The following is a 6,888-nucleotide window of genomic DNA, read 5'->3' on the forward strand; positions in this document are numbered from 1 at the left end:
GGCTTCTGTAAATTAAATACATGTTGTTCTTCTCTGTAGTCTCCCAAAACATGATGGTTACACAGTCTGATAGCACACATAAGCGTTCACACAACACGGCAAGGGGGTATCCAAGTGGAGGGACATAGAAGCAAGAGCTTGAAATACAGGCGTGAGAATTTTCTTTTGACCCCAAAGTGGGGTCAAAAGATAGACGGACACAGAAATAGCAACAACACTTTCTGTTGGTGCCACAGCTGCTGCAGTCCCTACCCACCACCAGCACCCATAAACACACCTGGGAAGCACAGCAGCAGCACTCGAGGGAAATACCTTTTGTCTCATGCCACAATAAAGCTCTGAGGAAGGTCCGACCCAACAGAGGTGTGAGCTGGTACCTTACTGTTGCTCGGGAAAGCAGAGACCCAGCTGTCATAACCATTTGGCATGAGAGAGATGAACTGCGTGGCTCACATTAAGAAAAGTCTATTATTGCAGTAATAGTGAGATGAGTGACCAGCTGATCACCTCTCATCTCTTCTGAGGTTTCACTCCCACCTCTGGTGGGCAGCCAGTCTGTGATGCTGGTCCCCACTGCTCACTCGTTACCCTTCCAGACAAGCACCTCTGTGTTTGCTTCCCCGCCATCCCTCATGCACTTGAAGGGCCCCCCAGCACGCGTCTGCCAATTAACTCCTCATTCTCATCCCAAGCCCTCTTCAAAGCTCTCCTTTGCCTCTGATGCCTACAAGCACGTGTGCCCCCTTTCCCCGACACACGCAGCTCGGCTATGTTTAGGCAGCCTGTGTGCTACCACGGCTGCTGATTATGCAGGCCAACGCGGCTCTCCTGCTTCTAGAGGCCACTGCCTGACTGTATCCATCTGCTGTCTCTTCTCTTAAGCCATCCACGGTAGGGAACAGGATCCCTCCTTTTTATTCTGTGTTTATCCAGTGCCTACCGAATTAGAAACCTGGGCTGCAATTTGGCTCTTGGATGCAACGGTTAAAAAAACAAAAACAGAACAGCAACAACAAACCTTTTTGCAAGAAGAGTATCTGTGTGCAAATACGACCTCTGTAATGTTACCAAGGTCAAGCAGACCAAGGCCAATCTGCTGTGTGAGAATATAAATCAAAGCTGTCCAAGGACCCATTTCATTTGCAAGGTTTGTAACCATTCTGGACAGAACAAACGTCGCTTGCTTGAGCGCCTTGCTCCTCCTCTTCCACCACCACTTCTTTGCTTCTCCACTTCCACCCAGCCCCTCCCTGCCTGGTAACACCTCTTCACACCCCTTGCTCTTGAAAGCAAGGGTTCTCTTCTAGCAAGAAAGCTGTGGCTTACATATGACAGACAGCCATGCCAGGCCAGTTGATTTACATTATGCAAAAATCTTAACAAGTGAAGTTAGCACAGAGCCACAAGTACATTCACCTGCTGCTTACCTGCCATTCACAGCACACATCAGAATTAAAACAATAAATCTTGTAACGACTTCTTTCCTATTGCATTCATAGATCTGCAAAACAAACCAAGGAAAGCATCTGTGGCAAGTATTACAGTCTGGGCACAGATCCTGTGAAATCACATGGTTTCCGTTGTGGAACTAAAAAGGCTTCTACAAGAATGTGTGAAACACACAGCTGAAATTCTCCATTTCTTTCTGTGCTCTTTGCCAGTCTGCGTGGCAAAGTTAAGGCGGCAAGTTCTGTTTCTTTAGCTGTGGCTCAAAGCACACCCCAATCCGTGCACTGAAAGAGCGCAGGACGCAGCTAGCAAGCTCCCTCTCGAGTAAGTACAGAGTTAATGTAATCCCACTCCAAACAACAGGTTGCTGTCTCCAAACTGGAGCCTTGAAAAGAGAGTCCAGCGGTTGCCTCGCTCCTCGCAGCCATTTTGTAGTCCGTCTGCAGGTGTGCCCGCTGAGCTGCGGCGGGGCTGGGCAGGGGTGCCAGCACTACAGAAACTTCACGATCTGGATGTTAACTTTAGTTACCATAGCCAGACAATGCTGCCAGTGGCGTGGAAGAAAAAATTGCTGCAGCCAGCTGTGCTGTTCACAGTCGGATGGTTTCTGTGTAGCTCCAAATGGTTATGGAGCCAGTAGCCTGTTGTGGCCAAGGACAGGATGATGGATGGTCTACACACACTGTCCAAGCAGGGAGAATGGCAGAAGTTCACTTCAGGGTTGTTAAAATGCTAATCTGGGTTAGTTAACAAAAACCAAATGGAATAGAAAAGTTAGGGAAATAAACACTACTCATCTGTTATATATGTGCACTACAGATTTGATCTCTGTGGTTAACACAAACATTTGACTTTGGAAGCGGGACAATTCAACAGCCTTCCTGTTTGAATAAACTGAATCAACTTCTGATATTAGCTGTACTGTAATTACTGTCAAGCCACGACGAGAGAAAGTGGGCTAGGGCAGACAACACACAGAGTTCCGGAAAACAGCATCGGAAGGGCAGTAATACGATTTTCACTGCACACCTCTTCCATGTGACATGGGAACAAATCAGAACCTACTTTCTTTTCAACTGGAGGCTGGCAGCTATTCACAGAACAAGTTACAACTTAATAAAATGGCTCAGTTGGATTTTAACAGTAACTGCAGTAGCTTATCTGATGCATAAGAAAAGAGATCATCTGTTCTAACAGCAGTTTTGACGAAAGCAACATTTGAACTGTTTTAATTACACACAGAGCTGCTAAGACTGAAAATAACTTGTGCTACCCAATGCAAGTAACACGCCTTCCATCTTTTCTTAATTACTCGAGGAGCAAATTATCACTTCATCCAATGAAAAGACATCTGATTTTTTCCAAACTGAAACTATAGGTATATTTAACACGAGTATGAAATCGACCACCATCCAGTCTGTTCAGTAAGCAAACACGTAGTGAATTTCTTGAAAAATATCAGACTGCAACATAATTAAGCTCAACATAAGCTTATACAGGCACATAAGTTGTTGATGTAGCCGTTTCCTTTGTCTTACAAAGAACGTCTAGAATCAAAAGTCTCTGTCATATCACTTGTATGACACTTGATGAAAACTGATCACATTCACGTATGATCTCCACTTGACTTCACATTTCTAATTTCTTTTTTTTTCCACAAGGAAGCATAACCAAAGCATTTCAACACTTCTAATCAGGTTCTGTCCAGCTAACCGGGCTTCACCCGACTTCAAGAGATGCTGAATCCTGAGTTAAGTGCAATAATGTTTGTAAAATAATTTAAAATCCATAAAAATCAGGAGCTGCAATCTGCATATGACTGACTGTAGTAAGACCAGAAGATATGTTATTACAAATGCCTAACGTATGCTTTGAAGTGAGCTTCTATGACAGTACTTTTCTTTACCTTCCCATATATAAGAGGACTGATCAGACCAAAGACCCATTTAGTCAGAATTAATTGCATATATAATTAAGCATTCTATCTAAATGTGTGCTCTTCATAAGTCTACATCAAAGTTAGGGCTGCTCCAAGGGCTAAAGTATCTGCTCTAACAGTCGGCTCAGATCAGCCATACAAGAGAGAAACGTTCAGATGGTCCAGCTCAAAGGGCACGAGAGGCTGGGGGGAAAAACCCGCAGCCATACAGCTGGTTTGTAAAGCTTCGACAGGGCCATCACTGTATTCCTGGCACACACTCCTGCATCACACCAAGCACGTTTAGAAGATGATGTTATCTTTGTTGCATCTGGACCATAAATGAGAACAGGTAGCGCCAGACTGCAGGATGTGAGGGAGGGAGGGAGGTATCTGCTCACTGTAACTAAAGGTGCAGATGAAAGTGAGAAGCCAGTTAAATAAACCAATTTAGAGCCTCTGGGTTATACTTTCTTGGCTGTCCTTTTGAAAACAAATCTGTGCTACATAATTCAGAATGCTAATAAATTCCTACTACAAACGTTTTCTTCCTGTTTGTAAAACAACTAAGCTTTATATTAGTTAATATTAAAAGTGTTAAAGTTCATGATTATATAGAAAAGAAATCAGAGCACTCAACTGGCAATTTGTATTTATCTAAGCCAGAGTAAATGTTTATACAATATCTGCCAACATAACAAAATATGCCTGTCATTTACTACATTAAACACCATTACGTCCAGCCTAATTTACTGAATAGTAACTTAAGTAGACTTTAGAGGTGCATAGAATTTTATAGTGTGAATAAAACAGGAAAAACGTCTATTCTCTTCTGCCACAAAAGTGATTGCAAAGCTTTACAATGAGCTTCCTGTTGGACTTGGAAAAAGGAGAGAACCTCAGAAAATTCTCTGTGAAAGTATTTGTATGTGAGAGCAATAGACAAGCAGTAAAAGCCTCTAAAACAGTAGGAAGCTGTTCCTTCAAATAATATTTAAGTGAATTAATAAACATCATTATGGAAAGACTAACAACTTTGAGCACAAAGATACCTCAGTAAAGATGCATGTTTTTCCCCAAAAGAAATAACTACGGAAAAAATGCCACACATTTACAGAGCACTGAACAGTATTCTAGAGGAAGTTTGCTGTAATTCCTGCACATTATGTGTGAAGCGTGTGTGTGTGTGTGTACATGGATAAGCTACAATACCATCTGCACAGCAAGTGCCACATATGTGAGCATTATGAACCATCATTGCTGCTGCTATGCTCCAAAGTAAATGTATTCTAAGCCACACACACATATACAAATGACTTTACACACTGAAGGCCAAATTTTGCTCAAATTACTCGCAGGCTAATGCCTGTGATACAGACACAATCTTGACCAGAAGTAAGAAACAACTCAAAAGATTTGCAGAAAACCACTAATTTAGGACTAGCTATATTCATGCTAACAAGTAGGATATTCATCGGAATGACAATGTTTCCAACACATAACCCTAAAGCACACTTAATCACATTTTTCAACTCACAAGACAAAACAATGACAATCATAAAAAAACCCCAACAAAACAGCCCCACAACCCTTTAAAATACAGGCATAATATCCACCTAGAAATGTCTGTGTGACCTTTCATTTCCATCCAGCGCTTATAAATAATAAAGAAGGCTTTAAACCCTTTCTAATTACTCCCTGAAAGCTGCCGTATCGGTTTCTGCGGTGCTGAAACGCCCCCACTCCAAAAAAAAAAAAGTTTCTCCGCTCTACACCTGAGCAGAGCATTGTTTTCATCAGGAGGCGAGGAGGACGGAGCTATCCCTGCCTCTGCACGGGGATAATTCAGAACTGACTCTAGTATTTGTTTCCATCCATAATTGATGGGGAGCTTGAAACACAGCTCCCTCTGCCTCCCAGCGCCCGGCTGCTGCCGGGGAGCCCGTAAATCACGCCTCGCTACGCGCCCGCGCCGCCGCCCCGCCGGCAGCGCCGAGCCCCGGGGCCGGGGCAGCTCAGCCCCCGACCCAGCGCCAGCCTAAACTCACCCTAAGTGCCCCGGGGCGATTTCGCTGGGGACAGACCGAACCGCTCCGCTTCGGCTGCCCCGTCTCCGGCCAGCGCCGGCTCCCCCGGCGGGCAGACGCCCGCTCCGCTCCGCTCGGCAGCGCTGCCGCGTACCGGCCCCGCGTACCTGCCGCCGCGCCGCTGCCCACGGCCGCCGCCCGCCGGCGGGGCTGCCTCCTCCGCCCCGCTGTCCCCCGCCGGGCGCCCCATCCCGGCGCTCCGCTCGGTACCGAGCCAGCGCGGGGGAGGCGCGACCCACAGAGCCCACCCCTTCCCGCCTGCCTTTTTTTTTTTCCCCTCCTCTCCCTTTAATGTATTTATTCTCGCCCGCCCCTCGCCGCGCCGCGCTGTCCCGCCGCGCCCGGCCTCGCTCCGCCTCCCGCCTCCGCGCAAATACCGCGCCCGCGGGGGCACCGGGCCCGCGCCCCGCCGCGATCGCCGCCAACTTTTCGGTTCCCCCGCCGCTCCCCCGCCGCTCCGGCTCTCACCGCACCCGGGAGCGCGGCCCCGGCCAGCGGCGGAGCTCCGCGGCGAGGCGCGCCATGGCGGGGCGGGGGCGGCACCGCCCCGGCCGCGGCCCCCCGCCTCCGCCTTCCCCCGCCGCCGCCACCGCGCTGCCCCGGCCGCGGCTACGTGCGCCGAGCTCCGGCAAACTTCGCCTGTAGTTTTACCCTTCCCAAACCAGCTCGGGAAACCTGCGCCCCTGCTCCCGCCCCGTGCCCATCCCGCCTCCGCCGCCGCGAAGGTGAACGGCTGGGGCGAAGCCATCGAGAGGGCGTTTTGTTCCCCGCCGGCGCCACCTCCGCTTCCGAACGCAGGAACGTGCGTTTCTGCTTGGAAAGAAAAAGGCATTGCGAGCGATGCAATTTCGCAGGCTAATGAGACGCAATTTTGCAGACGAGTACTTCGTGTGTGGCGGTGGGGGGGTGTCCTTGAAATGACATCTTTTTAAGTGCCTGTCCAAAATCCCCTCAGATATTGAAGAAACAAAGGGTTTAATCCCAGAAATTAAGTCCAGGAAATAGCTGTCACGAATTCATTTTTCTTCACATGAAAGACAAATTAATTAAGGCTTAAAGTGCCACGAAATATTTCGGATGCCCCTGCAAGAACAAAAAAGGATTACTTGCCAAACTGCATCGTCTGTGCTTGTTTTATGGGAAATTAGAAAAATTCTGAGTAAAATTTTAGAGTTTTTTTCCTGGGGAAACATCTCTGTCATTCACACGAAATTCCAAAATTCCTGCCCACCACAGCGCTCTTGCTCCTCTGGAAGACAAGTGCTTGATAACTCCCAAGCAATATTTTGGGCTGATCTGGCAGGTTTTTACGCACGCACCACTTGCAGCAGGAGCATTGCCTCTTGAGAACTGATTCATCTAAGCAAGGGCGCCAGGATTTGGCCCATAGTAAATTCTCTTTAGAGACGGTGCCAACAAAATCTCTCAGCCATG

The sequence above is a fragment of the Tauraco erythrolophus genome, chromosome 14 (assembly GCF_009769465.1).
Source record: "Tauraco erythrolophus isolate bTauEry1 chromosome 14, bTauEry1.pri, whole genome shotgun sequence".
Classification (NCBI taxonomy): Eukaryota; Metazoa; Chordata; class Aves; order Musophagiformes; family Musophagidae; genus Tauraco; species Tauraco erythrolophus.